The following is a 13,976-nucleotide window of genomic DNA, read 5'->3' as shown; positions in this document are numbered from 1 at the left end:
ACTTGGGAAGTAAAATGTGAACGTATTGAAGAAGAAACGCTCTTTTAAAACCTGATTGCCCCAGGGAATGGGCTTTTTGACATTTCTGTGTTAACCCTTTGATGCATCTCGTCTCGTCTCGTCTTCCTCCGCTTATCCGGGTCCGGGTCGCGGGGGCAGCATCCCAACTAGGGAGCTCCAGGCCGTCCTCTCCCCGGCCTTGTCCACCAGCTCCTCCGGCAGGACCCCAAGGCGTTCCCGGACCAGATTGGAGATGTAACCTCTCCAACGTGTCCTGGGTCGACCCGGGGGCCTTCTGCCGGCAGGACATGCCCGAAACACCTCCCCGGGGAGGCGTCCAGGAGGCATCCTGACCAGATGCCCAAACCACCTCAACTGGCTCCTTTCGATCCGGAGGAGCAGCGGTTCTACTCCGAGTCCCTCCCGAATGTCCGAGCTCCTCACCCTATCTCTAAGGCTGAGCCCGGCCACCCTACGGAGGAAACTCATTTCGGCCGCTTGTATCCGCGATCTCGTTCTTTCGGTCATTACCCAAAGCTCATGACCATAGGTGAGGATTGGGACGTAGATCGACTGGTAAATCGAGAGCCTGGCTTTCTGGCTCAGCTCCCTCTTCCCCACGACAGATCGGCTCAGCGTCCGCATCACTGCAGACGCCGAACCAATCCGCCTGTCGATCTCCCGATCCCTCCTACCCTCACTCGTGAACAAGACCCCGAGATACTTAAACTCCTCCACTTGAGGTAGGACCTCTCCCCCGACCCGGAGGTGGCAAGCCACCCTTTTCCGGTCGAGAACCATGGTCTCAGATTTGGAGGTGCTGATCCTCATCCCAGCCGCTTCACATTCGGCCGCGAACCTACCCAGCAAGAGCTGAAGGCCAGAGCTGGATGAAGCTAGGAGGACCACATCATCCGCAAAAAGCAGAGACGAGATTCTCCTGCCACCAAACTCGACACACTCCACACCACGGCTGCGTCTAGAAATTCTGTCCATAAAAGTGATGAACAGAACCGGTGACAAAGGGCAGCCCTGGCGGAGTCCAACCCTCACTGGGAACAGGTCCGACTTACTACCGGCTATGCGGACCAAACTCACGCTCCTCTGGTAAAGGGACTGAATGGCCCTTAACAGAAAGCCACCCACCCCATACTCCTGGAGCGTCCCCCACAGGGTGCCCCTGGGGACACGGTCATAAGCCTTCTCCAAATCCACAAAACACATGTGGATTGGTTGGGCAAACTCCCATGCCCCCTCCATCACCCTTGCAAGGGTATAGAGCTGGTCCACAGTTCCACGGCCAGGACGAAAACCACATTGCTCCTCCTCTATCTGAGATTCAACTATCGATCGGACCCTCCTCTCCAGTACCTTGGCGTAGACCTTTCCAGGGAGGCTGAGGAGTGTGATCCCCCTATAGTTGGAACACACCCTCAGGTCACCCTTCTTAAAGATGGGGACCACCTCCCCGGTCTGCCACTCCCTAGGAACTGCCCCCGATGACCACGCAATGTTGTAGAGACGTGTCAACCATGACAGCCCTACAACATCCATAGCCTTGAGATACCCAGGACGAACCTCATCCGCCCCCGGGGCTCCGCCGCTGTGTAGTTGTTTGACTACCTCAGCAACTTCTGCCCCCGAGATCGGACAGTCCATCCCCAGGCCTCCCAGCTCTGGTTCCTCCTCGGAATGCGCATTGGTGGGATTGAGGAGCTCCTCAAAGTATTCCTTCCACCGTCCGACTATAGCCTCAGTTGACGTCAGCAGCTCCCCATCCCCACTGTAAACAGTGTGAGCGAGTTGCTGCCTTCCTCTCCTGAGGCGCCGGACAGTTTGCCAGAACCTCTTTGGAGCCGATCGATAGTCTTTCTCCATGGCCTCACCAAACTCCTCCCACGCCCGAGATTTTGCCTCGGCAACTGCCACTGCTGCACCCCGCTTGGCTATCCGGTACCTGTCTGCTGCCTCCGGAGACCCACAGACCAGCCACGCCCTGTAGGCCTCCTTCTTCAGCCTGACGGCTCCCCGAACCTCTGGTGTCCACCAGCGGGTACGGGGGTTGCCACCACGACTGGCACCGGCCACCTTACGGCCACAGCTAGCAACAGCCGCCTCGACAATCGCAGAGTGGAACAAGGCCCACTCGGACTCAATGTCCCCCACTGCTCTCGGGACGTGGTCAAAGCTCTGCCGGAGGTGGGAGTTGAAGACCGTCTTGACAGGTTCTTCTGCCAGGCGTTCCCAGCAGACCCTCACTATGCGTTTGGGTCTGCCAGGTCTACGCGGCATGTTCCCTTGCCATCTGATCCAACTCACCACCAGGTGGTGATCAGTTGACAGCTCCGCCCCTCTCTTCACTCGGGTGTCCAAAACATACGGCCGCAGGTCAGATGATACGACTACAAAATCTATCATCGACCTGTGACCTAGGCTGCCCTGGTACCAAGTGTACCGGTGGGCATCCTTATGTTCGAACATGGTGTTCGTTATGGCCAAACTGCGGCTTGCACAGAAGTCCAATAACAAAACACCGCTCGAGTTCAGATTAGGTGGGCCGTTCCTCCCAATCACACCCCTCCAGGTCAAGCTGTCATTGCCCACGTGAGCATTGAAGTCCCCCAGCAGGACAATGGAGTCCCCTGATGGAGCACTATCTAGCACTCGTCCCAGGGACTCCAAAAAGGGTGGGTACTCTGAACTGATATTTGGCCCATAAGCACAAACAACAGTCAGGACCCGTTCCCCGACCCGAAGGCGCAAGGAAGCTACCCTCTTGTCCCCCGGGGTAAACCCCAACACACAGGCAGAGAGTCTCGGAGCTAACAAAAAGCCAACCCCAGCCCTCCGCCTCTCACCCGGAGCAACTCCAGCAAAGTAGAGTGTCCAACCCCTCTCCAGGTCTCGGGTTCCAGAGCCAATGCAATGTGTCGAGGTGAGTCCGACTATATCTAGCCGGTACCGCTCAACCTCTGCCACAAGCTCCGGCTCCTTCCCCGCCAGCGAGGTGACGTTCCATGTCCCAAAAACTAGTTTTCTTGTCCGGGGATTGGACCGCCAAGGCTCCCGCCTTGGTCTGCCACCCGATTCGCATTGCACCGGACCCTTCATGTTCCTCCTGCGGGTGGTGGGTCCACAGTTGGACGAGCCCATGTATCCGGTTCGGGCTGGGCCCGGCCGGGCCCCATGGGCGAAAGCCCGGCCACCAGGCGCTCGCTCACGGGCCCCAACCCCAGGCCTGGCTCCAGGGTGGGACCCCGGTAACCCTCCGGGCCGGGTACTCCGACTCTTCATTTTAACCGCCATGAAAGATCCTTCGAACCGTTCTTTGTCTCACCCTTCACCTAAGACCAATTTGTCATGGGAGACCCTACCAGGGGCACTAAGTGCCCCAGACAACATAGCTCCTAGGATCATTAGGGCACTCAAACTCCTCCACCACGATAAGGTGACGGTTCAAGGAGGATGCATGAATTATGAAATCTTCAACCATGATTTTTTTTAAACAATTTTTTGATTCATCTTTAGGTGTGAATGAAACAAATTTCAACAAATATTTTTTGTAAAAATGTATAATTTACAAATAATTTATTACATGTCCACCTCAGTGAACAGCGTGCAATCTGAGCATGAAATATGTTGGCTTGGCTTACCAAAGTCCAAATGGAGGTGCTCAAATGCAATAAAGTCTTCAACAGCTGTGCTTAATAGCAAAAATAAATAAATAACAATTTTGAGTACCTGTCCACTTGAGTGACTATTATGCATGAAAGGGTTAAGGAAAAGTGCAATATGCTGTTGTAACTGTTTGAGGTCTGTAAGGTGTTGTTCCTCAGAAGGGCGAGTGCGTAACAGCACCCTCTGCTGGCTCAAAAGACAAGGACAAAAGCTTACAGCACCTGGTATTCCCAGGCGGTCTCCCATCCAAGTACTAACCAGGCCCGACCCTGCTTAGCTTCCGAGATCAGACGAGATCGGGCGTGTTCAGGGTGGTATGGCCGTAAGAGAAGGCTTGTCCTTCCGTCCTCCGTTTTATGGGTGCAGAGACAGTTGTGCCCTTGGCTGCCATTGAATGGAATGCTGCAATTTGAGGCCTTTCCAGTAAACCGCCCTCATCCCCAGTTTGAGCTGTGTCTGGCCGGGCTCCGTGGGCGAAAGCGGAGAGGGGAGCTTGTGTAGTGACACAGTAGAATAGGTTCATGCGCTTTAATCCAAATTTGTTCACATCGCAGACGTCAGAAAGTACAAACGATATTATTTAACATTTGGATGTACAAAAAGGCCACCTTCACCTCAGTTGAGAGAAGTACCTCGTTTTTCCTTTGTCCCTCCTATGAGTGGTGGGCCCATGGAAAGTGGGACCCACGCCCCCCTGTTCGGGCTGCGTCTGGCCGGGCTCTGTGGGTGAAATCCTTGCAAACAGGTGCCGGCCGGCTGGCGCCCGATTTTTCTTAGTTTGTGAGTTCAGGATTTTCTTGTGTTTGGCAGCAATAAATTGCAATGTGCTTCTCCAACAACCTATTTGGGTCTTTGTGGAAAAGACCTATTGGTGCATTTTGATGCCATTCCAGTAAAAGGCCCACATTTCTTTTAGCTGGTAGCGTAGCGGCAAAGACTTGCGACGTGCCATCATGGCCGCAGGCTGCAGAGCCTTGCTCCGGAACGAAATCTTAATGACAATCTTTAGTTAGATCCCTGAATTGCAAGTAAGTCACAGATAGATGAGTTGGATTTTCTCTATTGCAACTTGGGAAGTAAAATGTGAACGTATTGAAGAAGAAACGCTCTTTTAAAACCTGATTGCCCCAGGGAATGGGCTTTTTGACATTTCTGTGTTAACCCTTTGATGCATGAATTATGAAATCTTCAACCATGATTTTTTTTAACAATTTTTTGATTCATCTTTAGGTGTGAATGAAACAAATTTCAACAAATATTTTTTGTAAAAATGTATAATTTACAAATAATTTATTACATGTCCACCTCAGTGAACAGCGTGCAATCTGAACATGAAATATGTTGGCTTGGCTTACCAAAGTCCAAATGGAGGTGCTCAAATGCAATAAAGTCTTCAACAGCTGTGCTTAATAGCAAAAATAAATAAATAACAATTTTGAGTACCTGTCCACTTGAGTGACTATTATGCATGAAAGGGTTAAGGAAAAGTGCAATATGCTGTTGTAACTGTTTGAGGTCTGTAAGGTGTTGTTCCTCAGAAGGGCGAGTGCGTAACAGCACCCTCTGCAGGCTCAAAAGACAAGGACAAAAGCTTACAGCACCTGGTATTCCCAGGCGGTCTCCCATCCAAGTACTAACCAGGCCCGAACCTGCTTAGCTTCCGAGATCAGACGAGATCGGGCGTGTTCAGGGTGGTATGGCCGTAAGCGAAGGCTTGTCCTTCCGTCCTCCGTTTTGTGGGTGCAGAGACAGTTGTGCCCTTGGCTGCCATTGAATGGAATGCTGCAATTTGAGGCCTTTCCAGTAAACCGCCCTCATCCCCAGTTTGAGCTGTGTCTGGCCGGGCTCCGTGGGCGAAAGCGGGGAGGGGAGCTTGTGTAGTGACACAGTAGAATAGGTTCATGCGCTTTAATCCAAATTTGTTCACATCGCAGACGTCAGAAAGTACAAACGATATTATTTAACATTTGGATGTACAAAAAGGCCACCTTCACCTCAGTTGAGAGAAGTACCTCGTTTTTCCTTTGTCCCTCCTATGAGTGGTGGGCCCATGGAAAGTGGGACCCACGCCCCCCTGTTCGGGCTGCGTCTGGCCGGGCTCTGTGGGTGAAATCCTTGCAAACAGGTGCCGGCCGGCTGGCGCCCGATTTTTCTTAGTTTGTGAGTTCAGCTTTTCTTGTGTTTGGCAGCAATAAATTGCAATGTGCTTCTCCAACAACCTATTTGGGTCTTTGTGGAAAAGACCTATTGGTGCATTTTGATGCCATTCCAGTAAAAGGCCCACATTTCTTTTAGCTGGTAGCGTAGCGGCAAAGACTTGCGACGTGCCATCATGGCCGCAGGCTGCAGAGCCTTGCTCCGGAGCGAAATCTTAATGACAATCTTTAGTTAGATCCCTGAATTGCAAGTAAGTCACAGATAGATGAGTTGGATTTTCTCTATTGCAACTTGGGAAGTAAAATGTGAACGTATTGAAGAAGAAACGCTCTTTTAAAACCTGATTGCCCCAGGGAATGGGCTTTTTGACATTTCTGTGTTAACCCTTTGATGCATGAATTATGAAATCTTCAACCATGATTTTTTTTTAACAATTTTTTGATTCATCTTTAGGTGTGAATGAAACAAATTTCAACAAATATTTTTTGTAAAAATGTATAATTTACAAATAATTTATTACATGTCCACCTCAGTGAACAGCGTGCAATCTGAACATGAAATATGTTGGCTTGGCTTACCAAAGTCCAAATGGAGGTGCTCAAATGCAATAAAGTCTTCAACAGCTGTGCTTAATAGCAAAAATAAATAAATAACAATTTTGAGTACCTGTCCACTTGAGTGACTATTATGCATGAAAGGGTTAAGGAAAAGTGCAATATGCTGTTGTAACTGTTTGAGGTCTGTAAGGTGTTGTTCCTCAGAAGGGCGAGTGCGTAACAGCACCCTCTGCAGGCTCAAAAGACAAGGACAAAAGCTTACAGCACCTGGTATTCCCAGGCGGTCTCCCATCCAAGTACTAACCAGGCCCGACCCTGCTTAGCTTCCGAGATCAGACGAGATCGGGCGTGTTCAGGGTGGTATGGCCGTAAGCGAAGGCTTGTCCTTCCGTCCTCCGTTTTATGGGTGCAGAGACAGTTGTGCCCTTGGCTGCCATTGAATGGAATGCTGCAATTTGAGGCCTTTCCAGTAAACCGCCCTCATCCCCAGTTTGAGCTGTGTCTGGCCGGGCTCCGTGGGCGAAAGCGGGGAGGGGAGCTTGTGTAGTGACACAGTAGAATAGGTTCATGCGCTTTAATCCAAATTTGTTCACATCGCAGACGTCAGAAAGTACAAACGATATTATTTAACATTTGGATGTACAAAAAGGCCACCTTCACCTCAGTTGAGAGAAGTACCTCGTTTTTCCTTTGTCCCTCCTATGAGTGGTGGGCCCATGGAAAGTGGGACCCACGCCCCCCTGTTCGGGCTGCGTCTGGCCGGGCTCTGTGGGTGAAATCCTTGCAAACAGGTGCCGGCCGGCTGGCGCCCGATTTTTCTTAGTTTGTGAGTTCAGCTTTTCTTGTGTTTGGCAGCAATAAATTGCAATGTGTTTCTCCAACAACCTATTTGGGTCTTTGTGGAAAAGACCTATTGGTGCATTTTGATGCCATTCCAGTAAAAGGCCCACATTTCTTTTAGCTGGTAGCGTAGCGGCAAAGACTTGCGACGTGCCATCATGGCCGCAGGCTGCAGAGCCTTGCTCCGGAACGAAATCTTAATGACAATCTTTAGTTAGATCCCTGAATTGCAAGTAAGTCACAGATAGATGAGTTGGATTTTCTCTATTGCAACTTGGGAAGTAAAATGTGAACGTATTGAAGAAGAAACGCTCTTTTAAAACCTGATTGCCCCAGGGAATGGGCTTTTTGACATTTCTGTGTTAACCCTTTGATGCATGAATTATGAAATCTTCAACCATGATTTTTTTTTAACAATTTTTTGATTCATCTTTAGGTGTGAATGAAACAAATTTCAACAAATATTTTTTGTAAAAATGTATAATTTACAAATAATTTATTACATGTCCACCTCAGTGAACAGCGTGCAATCTGAACATGAAATATGTTGGCTTGGCTTACCAAAGTCCAAATGGAGGTGCTCAAATGCAATAAAGTCTTCAACAGCTGTGCTTAATAGCAAAAATAAATAAATAACAATTTTGAGTACCTGTCCACTTGAGTGACTATTATGCATGAAAGGGTTAAGGAAAAGTGCAATATGCTGTTGTAACTGTTTGAGGTCTGTAAGGTGTTGTTCCTCAGAAGGGCGAGTGCGTAACAGCACCCTCTGCTGGCTCAAAAGACAAGGACAAAAGCTTACAGCACCTGGTATTCCCAGGCGGTCTCCCATCCAAGTACTAACCAGGCCCGACCCTGCTTAGCTTCCGAGATCAGACGAGATCGGGCGTGTTCAGGGTGGTATGGCCGTAAGCGAAGGCTTGTCCTTCCGTCCTCCGTTTTATGGGTGCAGAGACAGTTGTGCCCTTGGCTGCCATTGAATGGAATGCTGCAATTTGAGGCCTTTCCAGTAAACCGCCCTCATCCCCAGTTTGAGCTGTGTCTGGCCGGGCTCCGTGGGCGAAAGCGGAGAGGGGAGCTTGTGTAGTGACACAGTAGAATAGGTTCATGCGCTTTAATCCAAATTTGTTCACATCGCAGACGTCAGAAAGTACAAACGATATTATTTAACATTTGGATGTACAAAAAGGCCACCTTCACCTCAGTTGAGAGAAGTACCTCGTTTTTCCTTTGTCCCTCCTATGAGTGGTGGGCCCATGGAAAGTGGGACCCACGCCCCCCTGTTCGGGCTGCGTCTGGCCGGGCTCTGTGGGTGAAATCCTTGCAAACAGGTGCCGGCCGGCTGGCGCCCGATTTTTCTTAGTTTGTGAGTTCAGCTTTTCTTGTGTTTGGCAGCAATAAATTGCAATGTGTTTCTCCAACAACCTATTTGGGTCTTTGTGGAAAAGACCTATTGGTGCATTTTGATGCCATTCCAGTAAAAGGCCCACATTTCTTTTAGCTGGTAGCGTAGCGGCAAAGACTTGCGACGTGCCATCATGGCCGCAGGCTGCAGAGCCTTGCTCCGGAACGAAATCTTAATGACAATCTTTAGTTAGATCCCTGAATTGCAAGTAAGTCACAGATAGATGAGTTGGATTTTCTCTATTGCAACTTGGGAAGTAAAATGTGAACGTATTGAAGAAGAAACGCTCTTTTAAAACCTGATTGCCCCAGGGAATGGGCTTTTTGACATTTCTGTGTTAACCCTTTGATGCATGAATTATGAAATCTTCAACCATGATTTTTTTTTAACAATTTTTTGATTCATCTTTAGGTGTGAATGAAACAAATTTCAACAAATATTTTTTGTAAAAATGTATAATTTACAAATAATTTATTACATGTCCACCTCAGTGAACAGCGTGCAATCTGAACATGAAATATGTTGGCTTGGCTTACCAAAGTCCAAATGGAGGTGCTCAAATGCAATAAAGTCTTCAACAGCTGTGCTTAATAGCAAAAATAAATAAATAACAATTTTGAGTACCTGTCCACTTGAGTGACTATTATGCATGAAAGGGTTAAGGAAAAGTGCAATATGCTGTTGTAACTGTTTGAGGTCTGTAAGGTGTTGTTCCTCAGAAGGGCGAGTGCGTAACAGCACCCTCTGCTGGCTCAAAAGACAAGGACAAAAGCTTACAGCACCTGGTATTCCCAGGCGGTCTCCCATCCAAGTACTAACCAGGCCCGACCCTGCTTAGCTTCCGAGATCAGACGAGATCGGGCGTGTTCAGGGTGGTATGGCCGTAAGCGAAGGCTTGTCCTTCCGTCCTCCATTTTATGGGTGCAGAGACAGTTGTGCCCTTGGCTGCCATTGAATGGAATGCTGCAATTTGAGGCCTTTCCAGTAAACCGCCCTCATCCCCAGTTTGAGCTGTGTCTGGCCGGGCTCCGTGGGCGAAAGCGGAGAGGGGAGCTTGTGTAGTGACACAGTAGAATAGGTTCATGCGCTTTAATCCAAATTTGTTCACATTGCAGACGTCAGAAAGTACAAACGATATTATTTAACATTTGGATGTACAAAAAGGCCACCTTCACCTCAGTTGAGGGAAGTACCTCGTTTTTCCTTTGTCCCTCCTATGAGTGGTGGGCCCATGGAAAGTGGGACCCACGCCCCCCTGTTCGGGCTGCGTCTGGCCGGGCTCTGTGGGTGAAATCCTTGCAAACAGGTGCCGGCCGGCTGGCGCCCGATTTTTCTTAGTTTGTGAGTTCAGCTTTTCTTGTGTTTGGCAGCAATAAATTGCAATGTGTTTCTCCAACAACCTATTTGGGTCTTTGTGGAAAAGACCTATTGGTGCATTTTGATGCCATTCCAGTAAAAGGCCCACATTTCTTTTAGCTGGTAGCGTAGCGGCAAAGACTTGCGGCGTGCCATCATGGCCCGGGCTGCAGAGCCTTGCTCCGGAACGAAATCTTAATGACAATCTTTAGTTAGATCCCTGAATTGCAAGTAAGTCACAGATAGATGAGTTGGATTTTCTCTATTGCAACTTGGGAAGTAAAATGTGAACGTATTGAAGAAGAAACGCTCTTTTAAAACCTGATTGCCCCAGGGAATGGGCTTTTTGACATTTCTGTGTTAACCCTTTGATGCATGAATTATGAAATCTTCAACCATGATTTTTTTTTAACAATTTTTTGATTCATCTTTAGGTGTGAATGAAACAAATTTCAACAAATATTTTTTGTAAAAATGTATAATTTACAAATAATTTATTACATGTCCACCTCAGTGAACAGCGTGCAATCTGAACATGAAATATGTTGGCTTGGCTTACCAAAGTCCAAATGGAGGTGCTCAAATGCAATAAAGTCTTCAACAGCTGTGCTTAATAGCAAAAATAAATAAATAACAATTTTGAGTACCTGTCCACTTGAGTGACTATTATGCATGAAAGGGTTAAGGAAAAGTGCAATATGCTGTTGTAACTGTTTGAGGTCTGTAAGGTGTTGTTCCTCAGAAGGGCGAGTGCGTAACAGCACCCTCTGCTGGCTCAAAAGACAAGGACAAAAGCTTACAGCACCTGGTATTCCCAGGCGGTCTCCCATCCAAGTACGAACCAGGCCCGACCCTGCTTAGCTTCCGAGATCAGACGAGATCGGGCGTGTTCAGGGTGGTATGGCCGTAAGCGAAGGCCTGTCCTTCCGTCCTCCGTTTTATGGGTGCAGAGACAGTTGTGCCCTTGGCTGCCATTGAATGGAATGCTGCAATTTGAGGCATTTCCAGTAAACCGCCCTCATCCCCAGTTTGAGCTGTGTCTGGCCGGGCTCCGTGGGCGAAAGCGGAGAGGGGAGCTTGTGTAGTGACACAGTAGAATAGGTTCATGCGCTTTAATCCAAATTTGTTCACATCGCAGACGTCAGAAAGTACAAACGATATTATTTAACATTTGGATGTACAAAAAGGCCACCTTCACCTCAGTTGAGAGAAGTACCTCGTTTTTCCTTTGTCCCTCCTATGAGTGGTGGGCCCATGGAAAGTGGGACCCACGCCCCCCTGTTCGGGCTGCGTCTGGCCGGGCTCTGTGGGTGAAATCCTTGCAAACAGGTGCCGGCCGGCTGGCGCCCGATTTTTCTTAGTTTGTGAGTTCAGCTTTTCTTGTGTTTGGCAGCAATAAATTGCAATGTGTTTCTCCAACAACCTATTTGGGTCTTTGTGGAAAAGACCTATTGGTGCATTTTGATGCCATTCCAGTAAAAGGCCCACATTTCTTTTAGCTGGTAGCGTAGCGGCAAAGACTTGCGACGTGCCATCATGGCCGCAGGCTGCAGAGCCTTGCTCCGGAACGAAATCTTAATGACAATCTTTAGTTAGATCCCTGAATTGCAAGTAAGTCACAGATAGATGAGTTGGATTTTCTCTATTGCAACTTGGGAAGTAAAATGTGAACGTATTGAAGAAGAAACGCTCTTTTAAAACCTGATTGCCCCAGGGAATGGGCTTTTTGACATTTCTGTGTTAACCCTTTGATGCATGAATTATGAAATCTTCAACCATGATTTTTTTTAACAATTTTTTGATTCATCTTTAGGTGTGAATGAAACAAATTTCAACAAATATTTTTTGTAAAAATGTATAATTTACAAATAATTTATTACATGTCCACCTCAGTGAACAGCGTGCAATCTGAACATGAAATATGTTGACTTGGCTTACCAAAGTCCAAATGGAGGTGCTCAAATGCAATAAAGTCTTCAACAGCTGTGCTTAATAGCAAAAATAAATAAATAACAATTTTGAGTACCTGTCCACTTGAGTGACTATTATGCATGAAAGGGTTAAGGAAAAGTGCAATATGCTGTTGTAACTGTTTGAGGTCTGTAAGGTGTTGTTCCTCAGAAGGGCGAGTGCGTAACAGCACCCTCTGCTGGCTCAAAAGACAAGGACAAAAGCTTACAGCACCTGGTATTCCCAGGCGGTCTCCCATCCAAGTACTAACCAGGCCCGACCCTGCTTAGCTTCCGAGATCAGACGAGATCGGGCGTGTTCAGGGTGGTATGGCCGTAAGCGAAGGCTTGTCCTTCCGTCCTCCGTTTTATGGGTGCAGAGACAGTTGTGCCCTTGGCTGCCATTGAATGGAATGCTGCAATTTGAGGCCTTTCCAGTAAACCGCCCTCATCCCCAGTTTGAGCTGTGTCTGGCCGGGCTCCGTGGGCGAAAGCGGAGAGGGGAGCTTGTGTAGTGACACAGTAGAATAGGTTCATGCGCTTTAATCCAAATTTGTTCACATCGCAGACGTCAGAAAGTACAAACGATATTATTTAACATTTGGATGTACAAAAAGGCCACCTTCACCTCAGTTGAGAGAAGTACCTCGTTTTTCCTTTGTCCCTCCTATGAGTGGTGGGCCCATGGAAAGTGGGACCCACGCCCCCCTGTTCGGGCTGCGTCTGGCCGGGCTCTGTGGGTGAAATCCTTGCAAACAGGTGCCGGCCGGCTGGCGCCCGATTTTTCTTAGTTTGTGAGTTCAGCTTTTCTTGTGTTTGGCAGCAATAAATTGCAATGTGTTTCTCCAACAACCTATTTGGGTCTTTGTGGAAAAGACCTATTGGTGCATTTTGATGCCATTCCAGTAAAAGGCCCACATTTCTTTTAGCTGGTAGCGTAGCGGCAAAGACTTGCGACGTGCCATCATGGCCGCAGGCTGCAGAGCCTTGCTCCGGAACGAAATCTTAATGACAATCTTTAGTTAGATCCCTGAATTGCAAGTAAGTCACAGATAGATGAGTTGGATTTTCTCTATTGCAACTTGGGAAGTAAAATGTGAACGTATTGAAGAAGAAACGCTCTTTTAAAACCTGATTGCCCCAGGGAATGGGCTTTTTGACATTTCTGTGTTAACCCTTTGATGCATGAATTATGAAATCTTCAACCATGATTTTTTTTAACAATTTTTTGATTCATCTTTAGGTGTGAATGAAACAAATTTCAACAAATATTTTTTGTAAAAATGTATAATTTACAAATAATTTATTACATGTCCACCTCAGTGAACAGCGTGCAATCTGAACATGAAATATGTTGGCTTGGCTTACCAAAGTCCAAATGGAGGTGCTCAAATGCAATAAAGTCTTCAACAGCTGTGCTTAATAGCAAAAATAAATAAATAACAATTTTGAGTACCTGTCCACTTGAGTGACTATTATGCATGAAAGGGTTAAGGAAAAGTGCAATATGCTGTTGTAACTGTTTGAGGTCTGTAAGGTGTTGTTCCTCAGAAGGGCGAGTGCGTAACAGCACCCTCTGCTGGCTCAAAAGACAAGGACAAAAGCTTACAGCACCTGGTATTCCCAGGCGGTCTCCCATCCAAGTACTAACCAGGCCCGACCCTGCTTAGCTTCCGAGATCAGACGAGATCGGGCGTGTTCAGGGTGGTATGGCCGTAAGCGAAGGTTTGTCCTTCCGTCCTCCGTTTTATGGGTGCAGAGACAGTTGTGCCCTTGGCTGCCATTGAATGGAATGCTGCAATTTGAGGCCTTTCCAGTAAACCGCCCTCATCCCCAGTTTGAGCTGTGTCTGGCCGGGCTCCGTGGGCGAAAGCGGAGAGGGGAGCTTGTGTAGTGACACAGTAGAATAGGTTCATGCGCTTTAATCCAAATTTGTTCACATCGCAGACGTCAGAAAGTACAAACGATATTATTTAACATTTGGATGTACAAAAAGGCCACCTTCACCTCAGTTGAGAGAAGTACCTCGTTTTT

The 13,976-nt window shown here is 47.8% G+C and overlaps 8 non-coding genes across 8 annotated transcripts; all 8 read right to left on the bottom strand.

The window, feature by feature from the left end:
- Positions 1 to 3,887: 3,887 nt before the first annotated feature.
- Positions 3,888 to 4,006, bottom strand: LOC139068159 (5S ribosomal RNA). The gene has a single exon (XR_011519758.1). It is a non-coding gene; the product is annotated as a 5S ribosomal RNA (ribosomal RNA).
- A 1,261-nt stretch (positions 4,007 to 5,267) lies between these two features.
- LOC139068236 (5S ribosomal RNA) lies at positions 5,268 to 5,386 on the bottom strand. The gene has a single exon (XR_011519835.1). It is a non-coding gene; the product is annotated as a 5S ribosomal RNA (ribosomal RNA).
- A 1,261-nt stretch (positions 5,387 to 6,647) lies between these two features.
- On the bottom strand, positions 6,648 to 6,766 carry LOC139066802 (5S ribosomal RNA). The gene has a single exon (XR_011519594.1). It is a non-coding gene; the product is annotated as a 5S ribosomal RNA (ribosomal RNA).
- Positions 6,767 to 8,027: 1,261 nt separating this feature from the next.
- On the bottom strand, positions 8,028 to 8,146 carry LOC139066792 (5S ribosomal RNA). The gene has a single exon (XR_011519593.1). It is a non-coding gene; the product is annotated as a 5S ribosomal RNA (ribosomal RNA).
- Positions 8,147 to 9,407: 1,261 nt separating this feature from the next.
- On the bottom strand, positions 9,408 to 9,526 carry LOC139066783 (5S ribosomal RNA). The gene has a single exon (XR_011519592.1). It is a non-coding gene; the product is annotated as a 5S ribosomal RNA (ribosomal RNA).
- Positions 9,527 to 10,786: 1,260 nt separating this feature from the next.
- LOC139068199 (5S ribosomal RNA) lies at positions 10,787 to 10,905 on the bottom strand. The gene has a single exon (XR_011519798.1). It is a non-coding gene; the product is annotated as a 5S ribosomal RNA (ribosomal RNA).
- Positions 10,906 to 12,165: 1,260 nt separating this feature from the next.
- LOC139066772 (5S ribosomal RNA) lies at positions 12,166 to 12,284 on the bottom strand. Its single transcript, XR_011519591.1, has one exon. It is a non-coding gene; the product is annotated as a 5S ribosomal RNA (ribosomal RNA).
- A 1,260-nt stretch (positions 12,285 to 13,544) lies between these two features.
- LOC139066760 (5S ribosomal RNA) lies at positions 13,545 to 13,663 on the bottom strand. The gene has a single exon (XR_011519589.1). It is a non-coding gene; the product is annotated as a 5S ribosomal RNA (ribosomal RNA).
- Positions 13,664 to 13,976: the final 313 nt, after the last annotated feature.

The sequence above is a fragment of the Nothobranchius furzeri genome, chromosome 2 (genome assembly GCF_043380555.1).
Source record: "Nothobranchius furzeri strain GRZ-AD chromosome 2, NfurGRZ-RIMD1, whole genome shotgun sequence".
NCBI classification, from domain to species: domain Eukaryota; kingdom Metazoa; phylum Chordata; class Actinopteri; order Cyprinodontiformes; family Nothobranchiidae; genus Nothobranchius; species Nothobranchius furzeri.
This window is presented reverse-complemented; position numbering and strand designations above follow the sequence as displayed.